We start from the raw sequence: 12,628 nt of genomic DNA on the forward strand, positions 1-12,628 counted from the left end.
GTACCCGGAGGGAACCCACGCAGTCACGGGGAGAACATGCAAACTCCACACAGAAAGATCCCGAGCCCGAGATTGAACCCAAGACTACTCAGGACCTTCGTATTGTGAGGCAGATGCACTAACCCCTCTTCCACCGTGCTGCCCCCACTCAGACTAGAGCTGTCCTATCTAGTCTATGAACAAGAACTGATAACGCCTGCTCGGTAGAAAGGCAAACAGATGATTGAGAAAACCATTCTGTGCCAGTAAGTTTTTGGTCACATAGACCAACATTTTAAAATGTTTAGTCCTTCTTTTAGCCCAATTAGGGGCATTAATTAAACTCGATGGTGTATTTTTAGACCCAGTAATGTATGCACTGTTCCCTATTTTCAGTAAACTGTATAAGGTAAACCCTCACTCCTCACGCAGTGAATAGGAGCTTCCCCTCGCTCTGCCCACACTGAATGCAACCCCTCCACACATGGCTCAGCATCCTTCTCCTCTAATATCCCCTCCTCCCTCTCTCTCATCCTCTTTCACCCTCTCTCTCCATCTCAGTCTTGCTCAGAGCTGTTGTTCGGCAGCGCGGCAAAATATTGCACGGAGCGCAAGTGTGCACTTGCCATGGCACGCGCCCACAGCGACGATTTAATGTCAAATCACAGAAAGGGACAAATAATCTGATAGAAAGGGAGCCTAAGATTAGGAGAGTCTTCTCGAGAGAGGCAGGACTGAGTAAGCAGAGAGGAATCAGCACTCCTGACCATTGTAAGTATTCTACTGTTGTCCATGCTTCTTCATGATCACTCACGATTGATGGAGCCGTTTTCTGATGAACTTTACTACCTACTTTACTTTTTAGACACAAAACAGAAGTGCGCAAAGGAATCGTGTGGTATCACTTGATGGCTTGAGCCGTTCTATGTCAATATGAAATTGTATGCAATTTTCTTTTTAGTTTTTCTCAACTAATTTGTCATTTGTTCATAGCTGACTTGAACTCTTGATTTTTAACGGTCTTGAAGTAATGCCATTTCCTTAACTTTTCACGCTTATTTGTACTTGTGTACTGTTGTCATGTCTATCTTTTTTGTGTGTCATGGAAGTGAAAATTAACATCATAAAGTTAAAGTCCCAACGATAGTCTCACACACACTAAGTGTGGTGAAATGATCCTCTGCATTTGACCCATCCCTATGTTCACCCCCTGGGAGGTGAGGGGAGCAGTGAGCAGCAGCGGTGGCCACGCTCGGGTATCATTTGGTGATTCAACCCCCAATTCCAACCCTTGATGCTGAGTGCCAAGCAGGGAGGCAATGGGTCCCATTTGTTTAGTCTTTGGTATGACTCGGGTTTGAACTCACGACCTTCCAGTCTCAGGGCGGACACTCTAACCACAAGGCCACTGAGCAGGTTAGATGTTAGGTTATAACAAATGCTCAGAGAGAATAGATGGCCACAAATATTAGCTGAGCCTTTGTTAAAAATGGTTTGATTATTGCGGTTAGAGACGTGACGTTTGCGAAAGAGTCGAGTCTTTTGAACGTCTGAGCACCAATTCGCAGGTGTAATTTGTTCATTTGAGAGCCGTTCTTTATGCAAATTGTCCTCTCAGAATGAGAATAAGCTTTATTGGCTTTATTTATTGAATGCGTAATGACATCACCGATTTAGAGTCGTCCAGAGAAGGCTCTTATTCATGTGAAATAGAGTTTAGAACGTAGAGTTTTATTGAGCACCTACATCTACTGGAGCCTTTTAGCCACTGTATTTTCAATTAAAAAGAGATATTAGCAACTGCAAAAGAAAACAAAATGAACAAAAGTCAAAAGAAATGTAGCTTTTGGATGCACTTCAGCGGGGGTGATGACTAGCGATGTAAAGTGGACATAGTGACGTCATTGTCAAAGAACGGGGAAATGGCACCATCTTGTAGAATATTTATGAAAACATAAGCCAAATGACATTATTATCAACATTTCAAAAATAATAATATATTGGCATCATGTATACATTTAGATGTTTTGACCAAACTCTTATTTTATTATTGCCACAAGTGATCATTTCCTTGATGATAACAACTTAAATATATATACAATAATGAAACCATCTTTTGAACTACTCTTTGAAATGAAAAGAGCTCATTTATAGCTCTTCAAAGAGCTATAAATCCCTTCTCTAATTGCGAACAAGTTTCACTCTTTTCCATCAAAAATTCAGGAACTTTTAAGTTCCTGGAACCTTTAGTGCCTGGAGCTTTGGGTTCCTGTGTGTTTTCACCACATTTCAAAGTTCAGGGTAGTTCATACAAATCAGGCTGATGACGTATGGAGGAGTGATGCAGTATATTTCTACATTGATGCCATGTAAAGAAACAGACAGTAATAGGTTATATTTTCCTAAAATGTAAGTAAATAAAACACAAAGCAATAAGATACAAGTTTATATAATTTAAAAAACAAAGTGTACTGAGTCTTACGTAAAAAGTCAGGCTTTTGTCCACAGAGTTCAACACAGAAAGTTGACCCATCAGTAAATGAAAAATTAATGAGGGTCAGGCGATTCCCCACAGTTCATTTCAGTTGTAAATAACAATACATACAAATTAAATGTCAGTGTCAGGGCAAATATGAACACACCAGATTTAGCGTTAGTCTGTTAGCTTTAGTGTTTGGTTAACTCTGGTTAAGACTATCAACACAAATGGCATGTCACTAACTACTTTTACAGCATGTAAGAAAGTAAATAGTGAGTGTTTGATGCGATTTACCTTTGTTCCACTTGTTTACTTCCGCTATTATTTCACATTCATCTTCAAACAACAGGTTGCAGAGTCTAAGTGAGCAGCTTCAGTCGCCGTTCCAAAGTCCAGCTAAACACTCAATATTCCTGTCCACTTCTCGTAGCTTTGCGTATAGAATTGAAGCTTATGAAAAATAATAAACAGCTTAAAACTGCAAACTAGTTTGAACACTACAGCTAAAACACTGCAAGACAGTTCCACAAATCAGCCTTCTTTAGCACAGATGCCCCACAAAAATTTGTGCAACTCAAAATATCCTTTCATTTCTTTCCCCTCTCCTTTGTCAAGTAATACACAAGAAATACGGTAATGGTGGCTAAATACAGTTTTAGAAAAGCCCCAACTGTGTTCAACCAATCAGCGTCCGACAACATAGTCCACCCCTAAAAAGGTTCCTGCAGGAACTTTCCAAAGTCCCTCGTAACAAACAGGGACTAAATTAATTCCTGTTGGAACTTTATTCACCCGGGTGGTTTTTGGTGCAAACACAGGAGGGTATTTCATTTACCGGGGTAAATGGGAAAGTTCCTGTAAAAGTTCCTGCAGTGGGAAATGGCGTATTGATTCTGTGCCGTAACAAGATACAGTATGAGAGCTGAAGAGGAGGTTATCCTTTCTGACTAACCTAGGACAATATTTTAAGAAGGTAGAAACACCTGCAAGAAAACCACAAGGATAAAAAGTATGTGTAACCGAGGGCCCTCTTTTTATTTTGTTTTATGCACGACGTATAAGTAGGGGGTCCATCTTTTCACCAGTCGGGGATCCTTGGCCTAGAAAACGATACATATCCCTGCTCTCTCTCTCTAGAGCTTGAATAAAGGTTGCATAGATTTTTTTTTTTTAAGTCCTCGTATGTCAATATGACATCCTAAAATATGGATGTTCTCATTGTCATCTCAGGGCATTCAATCGATCGCAACTGGACTGTTTAGTTTGTTTTAGAAGACGTTTCGCCGCTCATCCAAATAGGCTTCATCAGTTCGTGCTCATAGACCTAGATTGGTCAGATCTAGTCTAGCGGTTGGTGCCAAAACCCCAACATATTTTATACTCCAAAACCAGGAGGGTGTGCCTGGGCAAGGGTGGTTTCGCCCTATCGCAGTGAGGAAAAACAACTGTTTTAATGCAAACGAGCAATCCTAACTGTCAAACAACGACAGTCGTTGAAGTGTAATTTCCTCTTGTTAGCATAAAGGTATTGTGTGGCAGAACGATCGCTGTGGATCGACCACTACCAGTCCAACATAGTCGGAATCCCCCGCATAAGCATTCCATTCAGTTCTAAACAAATGTGACCAGAATGTTTCTAACTCCTGTTATTTGTTGGAGGCTAAATTGCAGAGCCTTTTAGGAATGGTTGAAAGGACAGTGTTGTATGTAGGAGACAGGTGGTGTCGCAGACCACCTCCTCTGTTCAGGGATGGTTTTTCCATACCATTTGTTTTTGAAACGTCTTCTAAGACAAACCAAACAGTCTAGTTGCGATCGATTGAATGGCCTGAAATGAAATCCTAAAGGGTAATTCTAATGTTCCACTTTCCTAGTGAGTGTCAGCAGGGTAATATATAGCTTTTTTAATAGCAATGTTAATGCTCAGAAGAAAAGTGGGAAGAGCTCATGAAGATGGCAAAAATAAATTAACAGTAGAATTATGAGACCTGTCATCCTTTCAACCTGCTTATTCTTTGTCACTGTAATTACTTCTTGAAATGTATCCTGCAAAATCAAAAACAGGCAGACTTAAATTGCCCTCCAAAATTGTGTAGCTATATTAAGGGTGTCAATTTTTTTTGATTTTCAGCTTAATCGCAATACTTATTTGTAACAAATCTTAATAGAGTAAAAAAAAAATTGTCCTGTCAAGCCACTCAGGAAAATCATATTGTTGATGTAGATGATCATATCTGATCTACAGATTTACTTGAGAAAAGAGGGAAGCATTTATATTAAACAAAACCACTTTTTCTTTAGGGAATATAGAAATTGATCAGAGATGTTTATTTAGTTTATGGAGGAATGTCGTTAATCATAGTACTGGCATCCAATGTTATTAAAAAAAGTACATATTTTGAATCGAGAATCGTTTTGAATGAAAAATCGATTCTAAATTGAATCATTACCCCCAAGAATAGAATCAAATTACGTGGTGCCCAAATATTCACAACCCTAAGATATATGCATAGATATATGTGTATCCATCTACATATATAGTAGTTATTGTAGCTATCTGCATATACAGGTAAAAGCCAGTAAATTAGAATATTTTGAAAAACTTGATTTATTTCAGTAATTGCATTCAAAAGGTGTAACTTGTACATTATATTTATTCATTGCACACAGACTGATGCATTCAAAGGTTTATTTCATTTAATTTTGATGATTTGAAGTGGCAACAAATGAAAATCCAAAATTCCGTGTGTCACAAAATTAGAATATTACTTAAGGCTAATACAAAAAAGGGATTTTTAGAAATGTTGGCCAACTGAAAAGTATGAAAATGAAAAATATGAGCATGTACAATACTCAATACTTGGTTGGAGCTCCTTTTGCCTCAATTACTGCGTTAATGCGGCGTGGCATGGAGTCGATGAGTTTCTGGCACTGCTCAGGTGTTATGAGAGCCCAGGTTGCTCTGATAGTGGCCTTCAACTCTTCTGCGTTTTTGGGTCTGGCATTCTGCATCTTCCTTTTCACAATACCCCACAGATTTTCTATGGGGCTAAGGTCAGGGGAGTTGGCGGGCCAATTTAGAACAGAAATACCATGGTCCGTAAACCAGGCACGGGTAGATTTTGCGCTGTGTGCAGGCGCCAAGTCCTGTTGGAACTTGAAATCTCCATCTCCATAGAGCAGGTCAGCAGCAGGAAGCATGAAGTGCTCTAAAACTTGCTGGTAGACGGCTGCGTTGACCCTGGATCTCAGGAAACAGAGTGGACCGACACCAGCAGATGACATGGCACCCCAAACCATCACCCAACCATGCAAATTTTGCATTTCCTTTGGAAATCGAGGTCCCAGAGTCTGGAGGAAGACAGGAGAGGCACAGGATCCACGTTGCCTGAAGTCTAGTGTAAAGTTTCCACCATCAGTGATGGTTTGGGGTGCCATGTCATCTGCTGGTGTCGGTCCACTCTGTTTCCTGAGATCCAGGGTCAACGCAGCCGTCTACCAGCAAGTTTTAGAGCACTTCATGCTTCCTGCTGCTGACCTGCTCTATGGAGATGGAGATTTCAAGTTCCAACAGGACTTGGCGCCTGCACACAGCGCAAAATCTACCCGTGCCTGGTTTACGGACCATGGTATTTCTGTTCTAAATTGGCCCGCCAACTCCCCTGACCTTAGCCCCATAGAAAATCTGTGGGGTATTGTGAAAAGGAAGATGCAGAATGCCAGACCCAAAAACGCAGAAGAGTTGCAGGCCACTATCAGAGCAACCTGGGCTCTCATAACACCTGAGCAGTGCCAGAAACTCATCGACTCCATGCCACGCCGCATTAACGCAGTAATTGAGGCAAAAGGAGCTCCAACCAAGTATTGAGTATTGTACATGCTCATATTTTTCATTTTCATACTTTTCAGTTGGCCAACATTTCTAAAAATCCCTTTTTTGTATTAGCCTTAAGTAATATTCTAATTTTGTGACACACGGAATTTTGGATTTTCATTTGTTGCCACTTCAAATCATCAAAATTAAATGAAATAAACATTTGAATGCATCAGTCTGTGTGCAATGAATAAATATAATGTACAAGTTACACCTTTTGAATGCAATTACTGAAATAAATCAAGTTTTTCAAAATATTCTAATTTACTGGCTTTTACCTGTACTGTAACTACAGGATTTCTTTGGCTTCGTTTTTATGCCGGATGCCTTCCCTTCTGGGCTGAACATCTCCAATATCATGCTGTTTCAATTCTTACTGAGATATTACATTTTCCAGAGTAAATTGCACCTCTTGTTGCTTAAAAAAATCCTAAATCAAGCAGAAAAATCCCAGGCTTTGAGTGACATATAAATATAGATGTGTTCAAGATATTACATAGATGGCCAATAACAGACAAATGGACAAAACACTTACAGGACATTTGCATACATAAAAGTGTATTATTATTATTTAGGTGCATATCTGTGAAGGGTGTTGGTTCCGTGGTGATTCACAGTCTTATTTTGGAGGGACAGCATCGGGCGCAGGGTATTAGTGGATTTTATTAAGATTTCCTCTAATACGGATGTTGTGGATGACGCTTGAGCCCGGTGGCAGCAGCGTTTCCTGGAGGCACAGGTTGTGAGATGCTTACCTTTTTCATTTTATTTTTGGGGGAACACCAGTGTGTCTCATAAGTGTGGGACTCGCATGCTGGGTGCTTGAGAGTTGTGATAAAATTGTTTTACTCTTTCCCGAACGTTTGGCAAACTAATTACATGGACTCATTTGGGATGAACCCACAGCCTCAGCCTGGTGTAAACTGCAGAGTCACCTTGAACTAAATACGAGGCAGTTTAAAACTAGAATTAAGGATTATTTGAGTACTAAATGCACATGTCAGAATGCTGATGAGGATTACGAATGGTTAATGTGATTTGCAACAATAACTGTATTTCAATGGGTCGACTTTCTGGTTAAAAAAAGGTCACTAAGTAAGGCCTTATCCACATGCACACGGACACATAGTAAGCGCATACCTATCTCTGTTTTTAGACCTCTTGTTCACATGCAAACGCATACTTTTGTCTCTAAAAGCGCAGACTTTTGCAAACGCTGGCCAAGGTGAAGAGTTCCAAAACTCCGCTTAGCGTGTGCGTGTAGACGGCACAAACAGAGACTTGTACTCCTCGGATGACGTCACGGTTGTGCGCTGTCATTTCCAAAGCTCAACAACACTGCCTTGATGGCTTTAAACACACTTTAAAGAGGATTTACTGTATGTTTGAACGTAAACATGGTTTTATTTTCACTTAACATTGATAACAAAAGAGGCATCAAAACGAGCTTTGCAACACTCCAGCCAGGGCAAATGACAGTCAGCTAATTTGGATATGATCGCTGTCAGACATCCAGCTGATTACAAAACTTTGACAAGCAAGAAGACTTTTTGCTTTGTGTCAGAAAGGTGCAACATTATCTCGAGTGTAACGCGCCCGAGCTAATAAAACAAAAACCATGTTGCTTCCTCATTGTTTTAGTGTACCGACATTTAAAAACAACGCTCTGGAAAAAAAACTCATATATATATATATATCAGTATGTAGTTGTAATTTCTAGTCAAAATATTTAAACAGACTTAGGATAGGGTAAGATAGACTTTTAATTATCCCACATTGTTGCAGTGCAGGTTTTTACGTACAGTAACAGAATTAATGCGTAATCAAAAACAAAAAAAATAGTAATAAATACTACATATTAGGCCTTAAAATGTCTAAAAAGTATCCTACAACCTCATAAAAGGTCTTAAATATATTAATGTTACTTTTATTTAAAAGATGCATAAACTTCAGTCTTGATTTTAAATATTTTGGTTTTTGAGGACGCTATAACGTAATGGAACTAACGTAGGCTACCTATGCTGCCCGATCATAATTAATCGTGCACCACCACCTAGTGCAGGTGTGTCAAACGTACGGCCTGCCGGATCAGGCCCGCAAACAGGTTTTATCCTGCCCGCGGGATGACTTTGCTAAGTATAAAAATGAGCCAATGAAAGAAACTGCTGTTGTAAATGTGTCCACTAGATGTCGCAATTGCAATTCTTTGTCCATCCATCCATTCATTTTCTACCGCTTATTCCCTTCGGGGTCGCGCGGGGCGCTGGAGCCTATCTCAGCTATAATCGGGCGGAAGACAGGGTACACCCTGGACAAGTCGCCACCTCATCGCAGAGCCACACAGATAGACAGACAACATTCACACTCACATTCACACACTAGGGCCAATTTTAGTGTTGCCAATCAACCTATCCCCAGGTGCATGTCTTTGGAGGTGGGAGGAAGCCGGAGTAATCTTTGTAAATTATGCTACATATGTAAAAAAGTACTGCGATGAGGTGGCGACTTGTCCAGGTTGTACCCCGCCTTCCGCCCGATTGTAGCTGAGATAGGCTCCAGCGCCCCCCGCGACCCCAAAAGGGAATAAGCGGTACAAAATGGATGGATGGATGTAAAGAACTAAACAAACAAAAAAACACATGATGTTAGTGCACCAGTCGAGGAAAATGAGCAAACTACATAAATAACATCCTTGTAATTTGATTTTGATATTATTTTTTTATCTTGATGTATTGAAAATGAACACCAATGAGTTGACTGATGAACATTATCACATAATTTATTCAGAAAGTATAAATAACGACAAATAAAGATAGAATACTATTAACCGCAACATGTAAGTGTAAAAAAAACCCCAACCACATTATGATTTGTACATTTTCAGAATGTTTCTTGTTCTATTTTTAAACAAAGAAAACAATCTGAAGTTGTCTTTATTTTTAAGTTATCGTGTCGTGATTTTACTAGTCCGTCCCACTTTGGAGTAGATTTTTCTACATGTGGCCCCCGATCTAAAATGAGTTTGACACCCCTGATCTAGTGTGTTGTTACAGCTCAGCTAGCAGCGGAGTAAATATAACGAAAGCCCACAGCAAAGCCAAATTACTTGCATAAGATGAGTAAGTGCAAGTTCAAGGATTTGTGGCTCCAGAATGATTCATTCAAATCATGCTTGAAGCCGGTGGATGGAAACGTATAAGTGTTTAGGACCTGAATGTGGAGCCATCAAGGAGGAAAGCGTTTGTAAACATAGTGGTGAAAGTGAATGGAATGATCATGTAAAAATCAAAAATCCAGGATAAATCTGTGTCAAAAGATGCTGAAATGCCACAAACACTTGCACAACTATACAAGGGTCAACTTAACCGCCCTAAAGGGGCTGTTTGCAACTTCTTCACAGTACCATTTTTCAAAGCAAAATAATAGAACACCACCAGTTAGCTTATGTTACCATTAGTGGTTTAACAGAACACATTTGTTTGAAAATTGTCTATATTTTTCACAATTGCAAAGTTTATGTAACAAAATGTTTTACCGGCCGGATAAAATGATTGATGTTCATGAGGGTCACTCACCCAGTCTCGCCAACACCTAGGCCAGGGGTCGGGAACCTTTTTGGCTGAGAGAGCCATGAAAGCCAAATATTTTAAATTATATTTCCGTGAGAGCCATTTAATTTTTTTTTTAACACTGAATACAACTAAATGCGTGCATTTTTAAGTAAGACCAACATTTTTAGCGTATAATAAGTCTCTCATTCTTTTTAATAACATTGTTATTCTGAAGCTAACCAATAATAAATAAAATACTTCTTACCATTAATGCGACTTCTTGAACAGGTGCGGTAGAAAACGGATGGATGGATTAAAATGCATGAGAATGTTTTATATTTTGAACGTTATTTTTAACACTGTGATTACCAGCGGAATTATGCAGTACTTATCCTGTTAAGTAATGTCAGCTAAGATTTATCTGAGAGCCAGATGCAGTCATCAAAAGAGCCACATCTGGCTCTAGAGCCATAGGTTCCCTACCCCTGACCTAGGCGCAGGGCGCGCATGCACAAACACACAAAAGCAGTCATGTTGTGATATTATGATAGAATATACATTTAATGACAGCTAACGCTAGCTATCCAAATTGCAATTATTAGCGAACAACACCTAAAGCTAATGCGCGTGCATGTGTTTCGTACGTACGTAAATCGTAAGAGGGCCCGATACACTGTGTAAAATATATTGGAAAGTTAGCGCTCCCTAGGCATCGGTGTAAATGTTACACACAGCCCCTTTAAGAAGTGTTATGTGAGTAAAGTGGCGCTAATTGCCGAAGGAGATCAATATGAGATGTTTACTTGTGAAATCCTTCTATTACATACAGTAAGTACGTGCTAATTTATCTGTGGTAGTAGTCTACTCCCAGCAGTAAAACTATTAAAAAACATAATTTATTATAATAAATATATTATAAATAAAATATTATTTCTATTATTTATTCCAATAATTTCAGGTCAGCTTCTCATGTCTAATCTTTTCTCCAAGTTTATACAGCAACTGACATTAAAAGCTTTAAAAGTTGTCTGTTTAGTGTTAATTTATGGTTGGGTGAGGAAAGCAAGTAAGATTTGTGAATGGCATCTTGTCATGCTTAAATAAAAACAATATGTTTTCAAAAAAGTCACAAAAACAGGTAAAAAGGTGTTCATACATACCAGATACTTCGTTCAATGTTCTGCAATTTGTCGTCCCCAAAGTAAGAACTGAACTGGGCAAAAAAGCATTTAGGTTTTCAGCACTGAATGCTTGGAATAACCCACAATCGGATCTTCTACTTCAAACCCTTGTTACTGTACATTAAATGAGTTGAAAGCTTCTGTGAAAGGATTGCAGTCTACCTTGTCTGTATGCACATGTGTTATGTGAGCAAGTTTTAATGTTGTAAATTTGATTTGGCCAGGTCTCCCTTGGAAAAGAGATATTTGATCTCAATGGGATTTTACCTGGTTGAATAAAGGCTAAATAAAAAAATAAAATAAAAAAGATACAAATTGAGTTGAGCAAATTTGAATGTTATCCACATTATTCACACCCTAATTCTGTTTGAGGCTCGTCAGCCATAATCGCCTTCTTTCTTTTTAGACAATCTCTCTGTCGGTACTCTCTGTTTTTCACAACTTTGCAGATACTGTAGTAGCACTGTAGATGTTTTTATCCGTTTGCTCAATTCTGACAGCCAGAAAAACACTGCAGAAGTTAACCATTCAGCTTTAGCAGAGATGCTAACCGTCCCTTTCACAGACAATTTATTGTTGTGCTTTCCTCTACCATTGCTGACGTTCTGGTTGTTGTCACATGATAACACTTGATATGAAGCACACAGCACCTTTTGCAAGAAAACACTTCTATGGCAAATCTGAAAAATGGCTGTTGTGATGTTTGCTAATATTTTTTTCAATTAGTTTATGTAAAAGAAGCTGGTTTTACCATTTTGTTTTCCAATGTGAAAGAACAGTGAATGAATTCATATACAGTATTTGCAATTCATTCTGGCCCACTAATTTTCCCTTATGTCTTTGTACTTTTTTTTTGTCCATATGGATTTGAAATGGTCTTAAATTATATCAATTATTGTCTTGAAAAAAAGTCTTAAAAAGTCTTATTTTTGACTTGTTGAAACCTGCAGAGACCCTGTTGTATGTCCAGTATATTACATGTATTACCAGAGGTGTCATGCCACCAAGTCAGCTGTGGCTCCTTTTCCAGGCTTCTGATTGGACAAAATGTGCATGACAGCCGGTGTAGGCGTTTGTGTGTAGACATACACAGTTATGGGTCTACAATCATGTTGATGAAGATCAATTTAACTTCATTTAATATGTGTTTTTGAAACTATCCATGTTCGTGTGGACACGGCCCAATTAAACCATAGATGGTGAGCAAGCACAACATCAGTGACCTCTGACTTCACACATGTTGTTGTTGAATCGACAAAAATGTCCATAAAGATGTTCATTCATATTGTCATTCATATTCATATTGTCATTGACAGTCTGGAGGTGTCAAGGGTGGGCAAATGTTTTACCTCGATTCATGTGTTTCTGGACAAAAACACAACAAAGCATAAATCAAAGATAAGCCTGAAAGGCCCATCCATCCATCCATCCATCCATCCATCTTCTTCCGCTTATCCGAGGTCGGGTCGCGGGGGCAGCAGCCTAAGCAGGGAAGCCCAGACTTCCCTCTCCCCAGCCACTTCGTCCAGCTCCTCCCGGGGGATCCCGAGGCGTTCCCAGGCCA

The 12,628-nt window shown here is 39.3% G+C and overlaps 1 protein-coding gene across 1 annotated transcript in view; it reads left to right on the forward strand.

Annotated features, from left to right (window-relative positions):
• Positions 1–604: 604 nt before the first annotated feature.
• rbfox3a (RNA binding fox-1 homolog 3a) overlaps positions 605–12,628 on the forward strand; it is a 1,142,209-nt gene continuing 1,130,185 nt past the window's right edge. The window contains exon 1 of the mRNA XM_061967072.1: positions 605–750. The gene's annotated coding sequence lies outside the window, so the exon portion shown is untranslated. The remainder of the gene's footprint in view (positions 751–12,628) is intronic.

This window comes from Nerophis lumbriciformis, linkage group LG11, assembly GCF_033978685.3.
Source record: "Nerophis lumbriciformis linkage group LG11, RoL_Nlum_v2.1, whole genome shotgun sequence".
NCBI lineage: Eukaryota > Metazoa > Chordata > Actinopteri > Syngnathiformes > Syngnathidae > Nerophis > Nerophis lumbriciformis.